The sequence below is a fragment of the Anomaloglossus baeobatrachus genome, chromosome 6, assembly GCF_048569485.1.
Source record: "Anomaloglossus baeobatrachus isolate aAnoBae1 chromosome 6, aAnoBae1.hap1, whole genome shotgun sequence".
NCBI lineage: Eukaryota > Metazoa > Chordata > Amphibia > Anura > Aromobatidae > Anomaloglossus > Anomaloglossus baeobatrachus.
The window spans coordinates 527444413-527461616 of record NC_134358.1 but is presented as its reverse complement, the minus strand read 5'-3'; the positions used below and the strand labels follow the sequence as shown (position 1 = coordinate 527461616).

Here is a 17204-nt window from a genome sequence, read left to right as displayed (position 1 = left end):
TCTAAGAAAAAAATGGAGACATTTAGCATATAAAAACTGTCATTTTTATATCTGCCCAGTAGCCATGTCAAGGCATACCTCGTATACTGGGTACCTACTCTGACCTGAAGCCTCTCTCTGGGTTTAAAAACCTCCTGTGTAAGGAGTAGGAACCTGCTATATAGGATAAAATCACCTGTGGCTAATGGGGGAGGGCTGCATGGTCAGAAGGCATTACACCCATTAATCTAGACAAAAAGACTGATGGCACTCCCAAAACTGCAATGTGAGGAGGTCCAAAATTGAACATTACGTAACAAGAGAGACAGCTAACACTCTGAAAAGCTAAAGCATGCAAACCATGAATGTAAAAATATACATAAGAATTACTGCTAAAGGTAATCTAAGAAAAAAAATTGAGATTTTTAGCATACAAAAATGGCCATTTTTATATCTGTCCATTAGCCACATCAAGGCATACCTCATAGTGGGTACCTACTCTGAACTGAAGCCTCTCTATGGGTCTCTATTCCCACCCCTGTCTGCTGTCTGGCTTTGGTAGATGCTAGTCTGAATGGGCTCCTACCAGGTATGAGTAATTTCTGTTACATGATAGGGGCTGTTCAAAATGCAGCCCATACAGTCTAGCATCTACCAAGGGCACAGAGGCAGACAGGGGTAGGAATAGATAGCAAAAATTGCCACACCTATTAGATATTCTTTTGTTGTGATCAATCAAATAGCACTGCATTGCTGGAACTTTACTTGCACATATTTCTGAAATAAAACTTCCAATCTCAGAACAAAAGGTATGGTTACATTCAGCATCCTAGCGCCAGTATAGCACTGGCTTTACTTTATATATATATATGAAAATCCTGCTGGTCGGTTCTCTTTAACCCCTTCACGACCATGGACGGATCTTTCCGTCATGGTGCCCTGGGCCTTAACGACCAAGGACGGATCTTTCCGTCATGGCGTAATCGCGGCACCGGAGCCTCCGGTGACTGCAAAAAGTTAACATAAACCGCAGATTCGGGGAGGAGGGGACATGTACCTAACCTCAGGAGGGGGGGTGCCTCCTCCCCGGACCTACGGAAGCTGTGATTGGCTGACGAACGCCGCTCAACCAATCACAGCCACTGTAATGTTCCAGCCATTTAAAATGACTGAAACATTGAAATCCAGCCCTGACCAGTGCAGCTATAGCACTGGCCATTGGCTGGAGCTGGGTGACCTCACTGGATCACCCTCCCCCAGTTCCAGCAGCTCTGATTGGAGAGATCGGCCATGTGACGGATCTCTCCAATCACCATGGACCTGTTGCCGGTGACCGTCACCGTCACTTGTCGTCCCTGCAGCACGCCAGCACAGTGAGTGTATACAGTGCAATGGCAGGGCGACAAGATCCGGTCCCATGCTGTTATGTGACCGGAGCATGGGACCCGGAAGTTGCCGCAAACCGGCGAAAAGCCTCCCGATCCGCCGCCACTGCCCTCCGCGATCTGCCACCTGTCTCCCCGATCTACTGCCCGCACCCCCCACCCCTCGTGATCTGCTGTCCGCACCCCCACCCCTCGTGATCTGCTGCCCGCACCCTCACCCCTACACCTACCGATCCGCCGCCGCCGCTGCCCTCCGCGATCTGCCACCTGTCTTCCCAATCTGCTGCCCGCACCCCCACCCCTCGTGATCTGCTGGCGCCCCCTCCCCTCCATGATGTGCTGCCCACTCCCCCCGCACCTCTCACCCCCGTGATCGGCTACCCGCCCCCTCCCCTGTCACCCCCGTGATGTGTGCTCCCTCCCCTGTCACCCCCGTGATGTGTGCTCCCTCCCCTGTCACCCCCTTGATCTGTGCTCCCTCCCCTGTCACCCCCGTGATGTGTGCTCTCTCCCCTGTCACCCCCGTGATGTGTGCTCCCTCCCCTGTCACCCCCTTGATCTGTGCTCCCTCCCCTGTCACCCCCGTGATGTGTGCTCTCTCCCCTGTCACCCCCGTGATGTGTGCTCCCTCCCCTGTCACCCCCGTGATCTGTGCTCCCTCCCCTGTCACCCCCGTGATCTGTGCTCCCTCCCCTGTCACCCCCGTGATGTGTGCTCCCTCCCCTGTCACCCCCGTGATCTGTGCTCCCTCCCCTGTTACCCCCGTGATCTGTGCTCCCTCCCCTGTTACCCCCGTGATCTGTGCTCCGTCCCCTGTCACCCCCGTGATCTGTGCTCCCTCACCTGTCCCCCGTGATCTGTGCTCCCTCCCCTGTCACCCCCGTGATCTGTGCTCCCTCCCCTGTCACCCCCGTGATCTGTTCTCCCTCCCCTGTCACCCCCTGATCTGTGCTCCCTCCCCTGTCACCCCCGTGATCTGTGCTCCTTCACCTGTCCCCCGTGATCTGTGCTCCCTCACCTGTCACCCCCGTGATCTGTGCTCCCTCACCTGTCACCCCCGTGATCTGCTGTCCGCTCTCCCGCCACCTCTCACCCCCGTGATCTGTGCTCCCTCACCTCTCACCCCCGTGATCTGCTGTCTGTGCTAACTCACCTCTCACCCCCGTGATCTGTGCTCCCTCACCTCTCACCCCCGTGATCTGTGCTCCCTCACCTCTCACCCGTGATCTGCGCTGCGTTCCCTCTCCCACCTCTCACTCTCCCCAATCTGCTGCCTCCTTCATCTCCTGTGATCCTGCTGCCTAGATCCATCCTGTAAGGTAACTATCCCCAATCTCACCTCCCACTCCCCATCCCCCCTTCACCCCATTTTCTGCAGCTCCTGCATCCACTGCGCCCTCTCCCATCCGCCCCCACCCTATCCCAGCCGCCTCCATCTCACAATCACAGATGCTCCCTTTATATGCCGCTGCCCCCCCCATCTGCCACCCCCCATCTGCCGCTGTTCTGATCCATCCTGTAAGTATTGTTCGTGGCTCTTTTCTAACTATCCCCAATCGCATCTCCCACTCTCTCCCTCCCCTCCTTCCCCACCTGCTTGCCGCCAAGTGCTGATCAGCTACGTGATTGGCTGATCAGGTACGTAATTGTTGCTCTAGTTTTTGCCTTTTTTGTGCACCCCAAATAAAAAAAACAAAAAAAAAACTTGAACAATTAGGTACCTGATCAGCAATCGTCCTGCAGTCGTACTCGACTTTGGACAGGACTTCTTTTTTCCATCCCACCTAGTCCCCCCCCCCTTTTTTGCAGAACATACGTGCGTGCACCCTGGTTTTTTTTCTATGCCATGTCTAGTTTCCAAAATGGGGTCACATGTGGGGGAGCTCCACTGTTTCGGCACCTCATGGGGTCTCCAAACACAACATGGAATACTCCCAGACAATTTTGCGTTTGAAAAGTCAAATGACGCTCCTTGCATTCCGAGCCCTGCTGTGCACCCAAACATTTGATTTCCACCACATATGAGGTATCTGTGTACTCAGGAGAAATTGCACCATACATTTTATTGTGTAATTTTTCCTGATACCCTTGTGAAAAAAAAGCTACCTGGTTGAAGTAACAATTTTGTGGTAAAAAAATTTTTTTTTATTTTCACGGCTCAACTCTATTAACTTTTGTGAAGCCCCCAGAGGATCAAAGTGCTCAATAAACATCTAGATAAATTCCATGAGGGGTCTAGTTTCCAAAATGGGGTCACATGTGGGGGAGCTCCACTGTTTCGGCACCTCAGGGGCTCTCCAAACGCAACATGGTGCGGCTAACGATTCCAGCTAATTTTCTGTTCAAAAAATCAAATGACGTTCCTTCCCTTCCGAGTCCTGCCGTGCGCCCAAACCGTGGTTTTTCGCCACATATGAGGTATCTGTGTGCTCAGAAGAAATTGCCCAACAAATTTTGGGGGTTCATTTAATCCTGCTACCCTTGTGAAATACAATATTTTGAGGCTAAATTAACATTTTTGTTGCAAAAAGTAAAATGTTCATTTTTTCCTTCCACATTGCTTTAGTTACTGTGAAGCACCAGAAGGATTAATAACCACCTTGAATGTGGTTTTGAGTAGCCTGAGGGGTGCCGTTTTTGGAATGGTGTCACTTTTGGGTGTTCTGTGTCATGTAGACCTTTCAAAATCGCTTCAAATGTGATGTGGTCCCTAAAAAAAGTGGCTTTGTAAATTTTGTTGTAAAAATGAGAAATTGCTCATAAACTTTGAACCCCTATAACTTCCTTAATTTTTTTTTTCCCAAAATTGTTCTGAGGTAAAGTAGACATGTGGGAAATGTTATTTATTAATTATTTTGTGTCTTATGTCTCGTTGGTTTTAGAGCATAAAAATTCAAAGTTTGAAAATTACAAACTTTTCGCGAAATTTCCATTTTGTTTTACAAAGAAACGCAAAAAATATCGGCCTAAATTTACCTCTAACATGAAGCCCAATATGTCACGAAAAAACAGTCTCAGAATCACCGGGATCCGTTGAAGCGTTCCAGAGTTATAACCTCATAAAGTGACACTGGTCAAAATTGCAAAAAATGGCCTGGCCTTTAGGGTCAAAATAGGCTTGGGGCTGAAGAGGCAGGTGGATCTCAGATCCACCCGCGCCTGTTAGTTGCACATGTCTGCTGATCAGAATGTCTTCCAATGTATATTATTTATTATTTTATTTTTTTATATGATCACCTTTAAGTTAGTCGATGGCCAATATCTGCATGGTTTGCAATTTGGCTATTGTAAGCTACCTACCAAGAAGAGGACATGTATGAGGTATTTGCTCCAATAAGATGCACAATATGACAATTAGGCCACGTGCACACTGAGTATTTGGTGAGTTTTTTACCTCAGAATTTGTAGCCCAAATCAGGAGTGGAACAATCCGAGGAAAAGTATAATAGAAACACGGGCAACACTTCTGTATTTATCACCCACACCTTGTTTTGGCTACAAATACTGAGGAAAAAAACTCGCCAAATACTCAACGTGTGCACATGGCTTTAAGCTACATTCCCATGATGAGCTTTGGGTGAGTTTTTGACACTGAGTGTTTTTGCTGCACCATAAACATAGCGTCTTAGACCACGTGTACATGTTGAGTAACTGACAAACATATTAGTGGTGCAACCTGTGAAGCCGCACAGGGGCCCAAGAGGTAAAGGGGCCAATTTATACCTCGAAAGCAAGGGAATTGTGCATTTTAATGAGTTATTGCACTGAAAAGGGCCCATTTACTCTTCTTGCACATGGGCCTTTTATGTCAATGTCCACCAGTGAGTATTTGGTGAGATTTTTACCTCAGTATTTGTAGTCAAAACCAGAAGTGGGTAAAAAAATTCCGAAGTGGTGCCCGTGTTTCTATCATACTTTTGCTCGGATTGTTCCACTCCTGGTTTTGGCTACAAATACTGAGGTAAAAAACTCACCAAATACTCAGCATGTGCACGTGGCCTTAGGCTATGTGCGCACTAGAAATGTGAAGTTTCTCAAGAAAATTTCTTGAGAAACTTCTGCCAGTGAAAGATTTCCGGACCTGCGGAAAAAATCCGCACCAAATCCGCATGCGTTTTTGCCGCGGATTTGCCGCGAATTTGCCGCGGATTTACCGCGGATTTACCGCAGGTTTGTCCCTGCAATAAATAATAAAGATAATCGATAGACAGATAATGGATAGAGGGAAAGATGGATAGATGAATAGATAGATAGATAGAGGGATAGATAGATGAATAGATAGATAGATAGAGGGATAGATAGATAGATGAATAGATAGATAGAGGGATAGATGGATAGATAGATAGATAGATAGATAGAGGGATAGATAGATAGATAGATAGATAGAGGGATAGATAGATGAATAGATAGATAGATAGAGGGATAGATAGATGAATAGATAGATAGATAGAGGGATAGATAGATAGATAGATAGATAGATAGAGGGATAGATGGATAGATGGATAGATAGATAGATAGATAGATAGATGGAGGGATAGATAGATAGATAGATAGATAGAGGGATAGATGGATAGATAGATAGATAGATAGATAGATAGATAGATAGATAGATAGATAGATAGATAGATAGATAGATGAGAAAAACCTATATAATGTTCCACCTCCCTGCATTTTCTAAGCTGGCACCCTTTAGTGACTTTCATGTGGCACTTAGGCTACTTTCACACCTCCGGTTTTTGCTATGCGGCACAATCCGGCACTTTGCATGAAAATCGCAACCGTTTTTTTTTGCTGCCGGTTGCGATTTTCCTGCATAGACTTTAATTAGTGCCGCATTGTGCCGCATGGCCTTGCGTTCCGTCCGTTTTTTGCCGCATGCGGCAGATGTAGCCGATGCGGCGGCCGGATGGAACGTTGCCTGGCACGTTTTTTCGTGCGGCAAAAAAAAACCGCATCGCGCCGCATTCGGCCGATGCGGCACATTTTTCATTACATGCCTATGGCGGCCGGATGCGGCGCGATGCGGCAATAACCGCATCCGGCCGCCGCATGCGGTTTTTGCCACTGCGCATGCTCAGTAGCATGCCGCAAGCGGCAAAAACCGGACTGGCCGCAAAGGAAAAACCTATGCAAAGGATGCGGTGTTTTCACCGCATCCGTTGCATAGCTTGCACAGCCGGATTGAGCCGCAGAGCTCAAGCCGGATGTGTGAAAGTAGCCTAAAGGGTGCTTAGCCTTGTATTTAGCCATAAAATAAATAAATAATTAAAAAAAAATGACGTGAGGTCCCCCCATTTTTTGTAGCCAGCTAGGGTAAAGCAGACGGCTGCAGCCTGCAGACCACCGCTGGCAGCTTCACCTTGGCTGATAATCCAAAACAGTGGGCACCCCACGCTGTTATTTTAAATTATATAAATAATTTAAAACAAAAAACGTGGGGTCCCCCCCATATTGGATCACCAGCCAAGGTAAAGCGGACAGCTGGGGTCTGATATTCTCAGACTAGGGAGGTCCACTGTTATTGGACACTCCCCAGCCTAAAAATAGCAGGCCGCAGCCGCCCCAGAAGTGGCGCATCCATTAGACGTGCCAATCCTGGCGCTTTGCCCCAGCTCATCCCGCGCCCTGGTGCGTTGGCAAACGGGGTAATATATGGGGTTGATGCCAGATGTGTAATGTCACCTGGCATCAAGCCCTGGGGTTGGTGAGGTCAGGCGTCTATCAGATACCCGACATCACCAACCCAGTCAGTAATAATTAAAAAATAGACAACAAAAAAAGTTTTATTTGAAAAAACACTCCCCAAAACATTCCCTCTTTAACCAATTTATTGAAAAGAGCACAATCAATTCCACGTCCGGCGTAATGCAATAAGGGGGGGGCCCACGGCGATCCATACCATAGTCGCTGTCCCAGTCAATGAAAAACAGAATGTTCCCCATTGGCTGGGAGAGCAATGCAGTGACCTGAGCTAACATCAATAGGTCAGCTCAGGTCACTGCAGGGGATGACGAGCGCTGCCATCAGGAGCATAGATGAGATCATTACCTTCTGTGATCATCTCCTGTACTGCTGACGTCAGCGCTGTCACTGACTTATCGCGAGAGCCCGTGACGTCATCGCTAGTGACAGTCTCGGGCCGCTCGCGAGTCGGCCCTAGACAGCAGTGACAGCGCTGACGTCAGGAGGCAGGAGATCGTCACAGCAGGTAATGATCTCACCTCCTGACAGCAGCGATCGTCATCCCCGCGGCTCCCAGCACTGCAGGATGTCAGTGTCTGCCTGCGCTGCAGCGTGACAGGCTGCTGACACTGCGGGCAGACACTGACACCCTGCAGTGCAGGCAGCCGCGAGGCCGGAGCAGGACACACACTGCACAGACACCTGGAGGTCGCACGGAAGTGCTTCTGTGCGGCGTCCAGGGAGTGTGACGTGTGTTTCCTCTGCTCCTCTTCCTGGCATAATGACATCGCTTCCTGCAAAACCGCAGGCAGCGATGGGCATTACCGCAGGTAAATCGCGGCTATTCCGGTGGTATACCGCACATCATTGCTACCTGCGGAATACCCCCGGAATACCGCAGGTACCTGCGGAAATTAATGGACATGCACATTTTCTCAAGAAAGTTTCTCGAGAAAATTTTCTCAAGAAATTTTCTTGAGAAAAATCCGCACAGTGCGCACAGCTATTTTTTTTTCTCATTGAATTTCATGGGAAATGTCTGCACAAAGATTGCAGACATTTCTCAAGAAATTTCCGGGGCAAATCCGCGGGTAAATCCGCGGGAAAAACGGTCTAGTGCGCACATAGCCTTAGGCTTCCTGTAAATATCCACCAAGGGGCGATCTAAAATCACCAGTTATCTCCTAAGTGATTGCTGGGGATCCCAACGGCTGAGACTCCCAGCGATCCCAAAATCAAACCCTGAGAACATAGCTCTCTAGCTCCTTCTGGGACGGTGGTGCGCATGTTGGACTACAACTCAACTCATTGTCTATAGGACCGCCAGAGAAAGCTGAGTACTGTACTCAGCTATTTCCAATAATTCCATTGCTAGTGAATTGGGCAAAATCTTGGAATCGAAAGCAGACTCAGCAGTCAGAACATTAAGGATAGGGCAGAGTTTTTAATTTTGGGAATAACCCTTTAATGTCTATAGTAGTCTCTAAACCTCTGATTGCAGATATCTGGGGTAATGAGGGTTGGAGAGGCCCTGTCTTTTTGACAGGAGATATCTCAGTTCAATTGATTGTGCTTCTGAGATTTCTGTCAGCTTTGTGTATAACCGGCTTTAGGCAGCAGGACAAATATGAAATATTGTTCAATAATATATGACCTTGGCCTAAAGATTCACATGACCTTCATGGTACGAAACATTGCCGGGATTACATTGCATAAGATGGCAATTAATAAGCCCCTGATTGTACGTTTGGTTGCACCAATGACTCACAGTTAATTTATTTGCTTGCGTGGGCAATTAATTAAGAATCTGCACAGTATAAAATGCATTAATTCCATACAACTATTACTCATCCAGCTGCTAATTTATACAGTTTCTCCTATAGACTGTGAACATATTATAAGCCACCAAAGCTGAGTAATTGTAAATTGTAAAAAGTGTTAAACATATAAATTTTATACCATTTCTTTATAAGACTGTCACGGGTGACAGACAGTCCTGTGGTGTCCGGCTATTGAAGGTCACAGCGTTTGGCTACACAAACTTCTCTCTGACCTTGTATTATTTCTGCTTTTGTTTTCATCCCTTTCTCTTTTGGACCCTGAGCAGTTCCTCAGACTTTTAGGTGTTTTTTATCACCACTTCACTGGTGTCTTTATATACCCTCCCTTCCTATTACTCTATGCTGACGAGAAAGCTGTGGAGAGAAAGCGCATATATGGTCTTACCCCAGTATGTAGGGGGTGGGAGGAGGGTGAAACTACTCACCAGATATCGTTGTGAGAGTCACAACAACTGTAATCGCATGTAGAATTTGATCAAAGGCTGCAGCCACCCAAAAACGGCAGATAACAGAGAGCATGGGAGAGGGGTGTTCAATACTGCACCAAAAGATCACTGGGACAGATGTTCAGATTAATGTATCTTTATTTTCATCCAGGTCTACGCTTTTCAGGAGCCACTGCCCCCTTCCTCAGGACCGTCAGGAAAGACAAACATCAAATCTCTGATGTTTGTCTTTCTTGACGGTCCTGAGGAAGGGGGCAGTGGCTCCTGAAACGCGTAGACCTGGATGAAAATAAAGATACATTAATCTGAACATCTGTCCCAGTGATCTTTTGGCGCAGTATTGAACACCCCTCTCCCATGCTCTCTGTTATTACTCTATGCTGGTGAGAGCTCATATATCCTTAACAAGTCTTCAGTCCAAGCAGTTGGCTTGCATACATCTGGAGAATCTATGTGGTTATTGCAGTAAATCTCCCTGAGTAATCTGGAGATAAGTTGTTCATTCACTTTCCCCCTATTTGTTATCCCTGTGTCTTCTTTAGTGCCTAGTGGGGTTGACTAATAACTCATTCCATCTGCTACCTGCCTAGGGTCTACTTTATGGTCAGCCAGGGTCATGTATCTGGCTCTTTGCATAGATGTGGAACCTAAGTAGGGTGGTGAGAGAACCCAGGGCTCAGCGGTAGGCTTGGTTTGGGGTCACAATCTCTCCCTTTTCTTACCCATAGTACTCGAGAGTCTCTATGTAGTCCTTTTCTTACCCATAGTACTCGAGAGTCTCTATGTCGTCCTTTTCTTACCCATAGTACTCAAGTGTCTCTAGGTCATCCTTTTCTTACCCATAGTACTCGAGTATATGAAGTAACTCCTCTTGTAGGACACTCACATATATCTCAGCATTGAGACTAAGCATTGAGGCTTTACACGCTACGATATCGCTAACGTATTATCATCGGGGTCACGGTGTTTGTGACGCACATCCGGCACAGTTAGCGACATCGCAGTGTGTGACACCTATTAGCGACCTTAAACGATCGCAAAAGTGGTCAAAATCATTGACCATGGAGAGATCGTCCTGAAACAAAAAATTGATTAGCGATGTTTGTCGTTCCTGCGGCAGCACACATCGCTATGTATGACACCGCAGGAACGAGGAACATCTCCTTACCTGCGTCCACCAGCAATGCGGAAGGAAGGAGGTGGGCGGGATGTTACGTCCTGCTCATCTTCGCCCCTCCCCTTCTATTGGCCGGCCGCTTAGTGACGCCGCAGTGACGTCGCTATGACACGGAACGCACCTCCCCATGAGGGAGGGATTGTTCTGTGCATGTTACGCTGCCGTAGCGATAATGTTCGCTACGGCAGCGATCAACACATATCACACTTACGACGGGGTGGGTGCTATCGCGCTCGACATCGCTAGCAAACGCTAGCGATGTCGCAGCGTGTAAAGCGGCCTTTAGTCGAGGCTTCTTCACCTTTATTCGGGTCACCACTCCAAACTTGCGTAAAGCACATTGCACGGTGCTTGCATGGACATCTGTGATCTCACTATTGCGTAGCATACAAGCCACCTCCAATGCCATGTTTGTTGCACCAGAACTGATAGACCTTGTGATGAGCCGACTTGTTGACTCCAATATTTTGCCTGGACGTCACCTCTTGGCTTTTGAGTGGAGGGACAGACTTCATTTCATATTCTTCCAACTGTTATGGCCTCACATGATGCAGTTTGGCAATTTTCTTGGCCCCGAGACCGCTATCGATGAGCTGGATGATGCTGTTTCTCTTTTCTTGGGAAATCTTCTTCGTGATGAAATCAAACCAGTGACCTTTCGCTCGGGAATCAACCTATTAACACACTGAGTTATTAGGAAATGTGAGAATAGGTTGTAATTTGTAGTATACAGGAAGAAAAAAAAACTCCAAACACCAGAAGCAAAACAGTAACAATGCAGTACTAAATAGTTGCAAGTCTAATTTATGTATAAGATAGCCAAGATGATTGTCTATAAAACAAAGTTAGTTGTTTCATACTCAAAGATGTAGTTGATTTTGAGATATGAAGCCTGAAAGTCAAAAGTTCAAATCATTGTTACCCTTTTGCTCATCACTCTATTAGAGGGTCTAGTCTGTGATCTATGTCACTTTATAAGTCTGTTCGGGGGTCTGTATGACAAACAAGATCTGGTTTTGGATATGTCATGATCCAGGACTGGTATTCCCTGCTCCAGAATTTCCCAGACCCGGCCTGGTCATGTCAGGGGTTAACTTCCATCAGCCTCGTTCTGGTTTCAGGAAACACTATCTGGTCACTGTATCTACATTCTGTGCTGGTTATAGTTTTGCTCTGCAGCCTGTGACAGGCTCTGGTGAGATTTCTTGTTTGATCTGACTCCTTGTTACCGTGCCCTGACCTGTACCCTCTCCCGCTCATCCATCTGTCCCAGTCCCTGACTTCCCGCTCCTGTCAGTTGTTTACCTATCCTGATGCATCCTCCTTCCCATGTTTGAGTCTCATCATCCTCCGGTCTTGTCTTCTGTTCCCTGTGACCTTTGTTTCCCTCTGCATACCTGATCTACAAGCATCCGACTTCGGTTCTGTTTTCTGACATGATTTTGATCCTCCCTTTGCAGTGACTTGACCGTGACTGCTTGACTACTCTATTGCCCCCTGGTGGTTCGCCTGTGAACTTCCTGCTGAAGTTACTCTGCTGTACTTCAGCCTCCCTTCTGTTACAGTGTTACTTTGACTCTCCTTCACTACTCTGCTGCCACCTAGTGGGAATACGCTGTACTACATCTTACCAGCCCTTTGTACAGCGTGACAGGATATGTATTAATTCTGGAGTGCAATGAAAGGGGTCATGTGAACCACTGCCATGGGGTGGGTGCGTCCTATATAAGTGGAATGGGCGGAATGTAAAATAATGTTTGATTTATTCATATCTTCTATCTTGACTTTTTCGGAATCTTTCTGTTGTCTTTTCTCCAAAGTTATCAAATATGTCGTAGGCTGCGTAATAGTGATCGAGAATGCTATGAATCGAGTAGCAATAAAACCATTATGTAGATGAAGGACATAATTTGCTTTCATGAAACCCTATTGCTAATCTGCTTTGATTTCCCACATGAAGATGGGTGGTGATGATGATGATAAATGTGACAAATGGAAAACATTTTTGGATTCCCATCTTAGAATTTCCTTTTGCTGCTGTGGTCACTGGAGCCGCAGAAAAGCTATTAATTCCTGCACGACGAGGCCTTTGTGATGCTGCTCAGCTCACTGCTGGAGACCGACCGCTCCATTGTATGAGATATTAGGTAACTGAACACCATGACAGCTGCAAATAATCAGCGCCGCGTTAGGAAACGGTAATCAGCCTCGCCATGTGGATAAATCATCATTTAGAAAATTACACAGGTATTAGATAATAAGAAAGACACAAAATGTGCAAATGTAAGGAATAACTACTCTATGCCCAGTGCAAACTGCAATGTGGCCAGCAGCTGCCGGAGTATTCTGTATAGGGACAATTCATGTTACTGCCTACAATATAATGATACCGCCCTGAGCAGCATAGTGACAGAACAGGCGTATGTACCAAGGTGACCCTCCATCATATACAGGTGAGATGCAGCTGCAAATGACCATGGATAGTAATACTAATCACTGGGTGACAAAGGAAAGGACATTACAGTATTTCTGTACTGCAAAATAATTAAGTGTATGAATCTTCTGTGGTGACATCATTATGTGCATTATTCTTGTGCGGTGATATCATTGTGTGCATTATTCTTTTGCGGTGACATCATTATGTGCATTATTGTTGTGCCGTGACATCATTATGTGCATTTTTGTTGCGCCATGACATCATTATGTGCATTATTTCTGTGCTGTGACATCATTATGTGCACTGTTCTTTTGCTATGACATCATTATGTGCATTATTCTTGTATTGTGACATCATTATGTGAACTATTCTTGTACTGTGATATCATGTGCATTATTCTTGTACCGTGACATCTTTATGGCTATTATTTTTATGCTGTGACATCATTATGTGCATTATTGGTGGGCTGTGAGATCATTATGACTCGCCCACCCCAGGGCTATGGGACACCCGGTGCCGGGCCGGATTAGTCCGGGGCTCGTCAGTGGTGGCGGGGCCCGACTCCGTGGCCCTGGTGGGTGTCAGTTAAAATGGCTGGTGAATAAAGTTTGTGTTCGTGACGCCACCTGTGGTATGCGGCTATTAAGCCGCCGCTGCTGTGTGAGGCCTCCGGGGTGATGATATGGCAGCAATGGTGGTACTGCTCCCCACAGGTGGAGCGGTGCCCCGGGGACACTGTTGGTGCTCGTGAGAGTCTATGGTGTTGTAGAAGTCTATGCAGATGAAATAACAGAGGCAACACCAAGGGTGCAGTTTCAAGTTGTTTACTTACACGTCCTGGTCGATGCACACTGGTGCCTCTGGACTGCTGGAACCCACTGTCAGGGACCTCCGCCGATCCCGGGTAGATCTGGGGGTAAATGCCAGTGCACCCCTCTAATTGTGTCCTTTCTCAGCTGACTTCACTGGCCACCAGCTCTGAAGCTATCTGTGGCCCTGGAATCCCTTCGTTCTCTGCTTGATGTCACCTGGACCCTCCGAGTCCCAGGGTCTTCACCAGGAAGCGTCACTTTCTTCTTTCTTTAGCTCCTGCCTGACTAGAGCTCTTCTTCTACTCTCTGTTTCTCTCCTTCTCTGTTGCTTTCTTTCTCTGTTGCGGACACTCAGAACTCACAGAGCTCCTTTCTCTTTCACAGCTACATGCTGGCTCCTCACTCTCTCACTCTCTGAGGTAGGCCTTGTGCGCACTAGGCGTTTTTGCCGCGTTTTTAGCGGCGTTTTTTACCGCGTTTTTGTGCTGAAAACGCAGTGACATTGCTTCCCCAGCAATGTCTATGGGTTTTCAGAAGTGCTGTCCGCACACAGCGTTTTTTTGTAGCTGCGTTTTTGTGGTGACCACAAAAATGCAGCATGTCAATTATTTCTGCGTTTTTCACTGCGTTTTTCACCCATTGAGTTCAATGAATGTTCAACAATGCAATGAAAAACGCATATAGCCGCGTTTCTATGACTAAAAACGCAGCTATAAACGCAAGGGGTGGGAAGTATAGTGACGTGTACAGGAAGAGGATTCCTTCTGTTGGTAAACACAGAAGCATGAATCCTCCCGGTACCGTCACCGCTGCATCCACAACCCGCCCGGTGCCATGTCAGCTCCGTGCGGCGCCATGTCTGGGCGGGAGGTGGAGGCAGCGGCGAAAACCAAAGTGAACAGTAGAAAAAAAAAATGTCATATATACTCACCTGTCTGCAGGGTCCCGGTGCCATGCCCGCTCCCAGCCCCTGTCTCGGTACCGCCGCTCTGGCTGTGTGCAGTCTCCCCGGGGCAGCACCTTGCTTGCAGGACCTGGCGGTGGATCACCTGATGCAGTCACCTGACGCATCAGCTGATCGTAGTCTCGCCGGCTTTTTCGCGCCCGGCCGGCTATCAGCTGATCCTGCCGTCAGGGGACTTCATCAGCTGATTACCGGCAGCTCCTGCAGCGATCGGACGGGATCAGACTCCTGTCCAATCGATCGCTCCAGGAGCTGCCGGTAATCAGCACAGCACATAAGTGAGTATTATTTTTTTTTTTATACTGATGCATCAACTGATTGTATAATCGGCTTATATACAATCAGCTGATGTGTCATGTGATTCAGGCACTTGATCCTGACACATCATCTGATCGCTTTGCCTTCCAGCAAACCGATCAGATGATATTGGATCCGGATTGGACGGCGCGGGACCCTGACCCAGGATTACTGCGGAGGGGGGTTCTTTATTTCAATAAAGATGGAGTCACTAATTGTGTTGTGTTTTATTTCTAATAAAAATATTTTTCTGTGTGTTGTTTTTTTTTTTTTTATCATTACTAGAAATTCATGGTGGCCATGTCTAATATTGGCGTGACACCATGAATTTCGGGCTTAGGGCTAGCTGATAATATACAGCTAGCCCTAACTCCATTATTACCTAGCTAGCCACCCGGCATCAGGGCAGCTGGAAGAGTTGGATACAGCGCTAGAAGATGGCGCTTCTATGAAAGCGCCATTTTCTGGGGTGGCTGCGGACTGCAATTCGCAGTGGGGGTGCCCAGAAATCTTGGGCACCCTGCACTGTGGATTCCAATCCCCAGCTGCCTAGTTGTACCCGGCTGGACTCAAAAATTAGGCGAAGCCCACGTCATTTTTTTTTTTTTAATTATTTCATGAAATTCATGAAATAATTAAGAAAAAAGGGCTTCTCTATATTTTTGGTTCCCAGCCGGGTACAAATAGGCAGCTGGGGGTTGGGGGCAGCCCGTACCTGCCTGCTGTACCCGGCTAGCATACAAAAATATGGCGAAGCCCATGTCATTTTTTTTTTCTTTTTGGGCAAAAAACTGCATACAGTCCTGGATGGAGGATGCTGAGCCTTATAGTTCTGCAGCTGCTGTCTGCTCTCCTGCATACACTAGTGAATGGAGAATGCTGAGCCTTGTAGTTCTGCAGCTGCTGTCTGCTATCCTGCATACACTAGTTCTGCAGCTGTCTGCTCTCCTGCATACAATGAACATTTTGAAGAAGGAAATGACATCAGACCTTTTTTTTTTTCATTCATTCATTTTTTCATTGCATTGTGCACTGATTAAAAACGCAGTGAGCAAAAACGCAGCAAAAAACGCACCAAATCGCGGCAAAAACGCATGCGTTTTTGCCGTGTTTTTTTAGCCGCAGGTGCGTTTTTTGAGAAAAAAACGCACATAAAAATGCAGCGTGAAAAAAACGCCTAGTGCGCACATACCCATAAACTGAAACTAAACCTGACCTTCCTTAGGCTGCTTTCACACTACGTCTTTTTAACATGCGTCCTGAACGTTTTTTTAACGCAGAAACGGATCCAGTGCAAATGCGTTTTCATTTCAATGCATTTGCAATGGACTCGCGTTAACATGCGTTCACCTGCGTTTGCGTGCGTTATAGTGAGGATCCAGCGACTTGCAGTTTTTTAACATCTTTTAAAAATGCTACTTGTAGCGTTTTTGAGCTGCGTCCAACTTCTGCAAATTGCTGGATCCTGACTAAACAGCACGCAAACGCATGTGAACGCTGGCGTGCTGATAGGCAGGATCCTGCTTGCTCTACTGAGCATGCACAGAAGCCAGCCTCCGTGATCAGTCCCTCTCTCTCCTCCCTCTGTCTCTCTCCCCCTCTCTCTCCTCCCTCTCTCTCTGTCTCTCCCCCTCCCTCTCCTGTCTCTCTCTCCCACTTGAGAGCTGCGGACACTCGTAACCAAGGTAAATATCGGGTAACCACTTCTCTTAGTTACCCGATGTTTACGTTGGTAACGTGTGCAGGGAGCCCGGCTCCTAGCAGCTGCAGACGCTTGTAACCAAAGTAAATATCGGGTATCCAAGCAAGTATACCCGATGTTTACCTTGGTTACGAGCCTCGCAGCTGTCAGATGCTGGCTCCCAGTCTGGCACGTTTAGTTCCCATCACTCCCGATCACATGACTCCAATGCCCGCCCCTAAACATCCAGTGACAGGATCCTGCAAAGTAACACATGCGTTTGCATGCATTTTTTGCTGTAAAAGCAAGATCCGCTTTTGCAGCAAAAAAACGTTCAGGACGCATGTTAAAAAGACGTAGTGTGAAAGCAGCCTTACTCTGTCTGCTCTCTGGTGGCTCCTCCCACCTCCCCAGTTGCTAAGCTATCACCCTATGGGAGCAGGGATGGGTCTTACGACCCCTTCCAGCATGCAGCATGGGAGGGTTACTGCCACTGTCCCTGG

The 17204-nt window shown here is 47.3% G+C and overlaps 1 protein-coding gene across 1 annotated transcript in view; it reads left to right on the top strand.

The window, feature by feature from the left end:
• APBB1IP (amyloid beta precursor protein binding family B member 1 interacting protein) overlaps positions 1-17204 on the top strand; it is a 209269-nt gene that overhangs the window by 160793 nt on the left and 31272 nt on the right. The window lies entirely within an intron of this gene.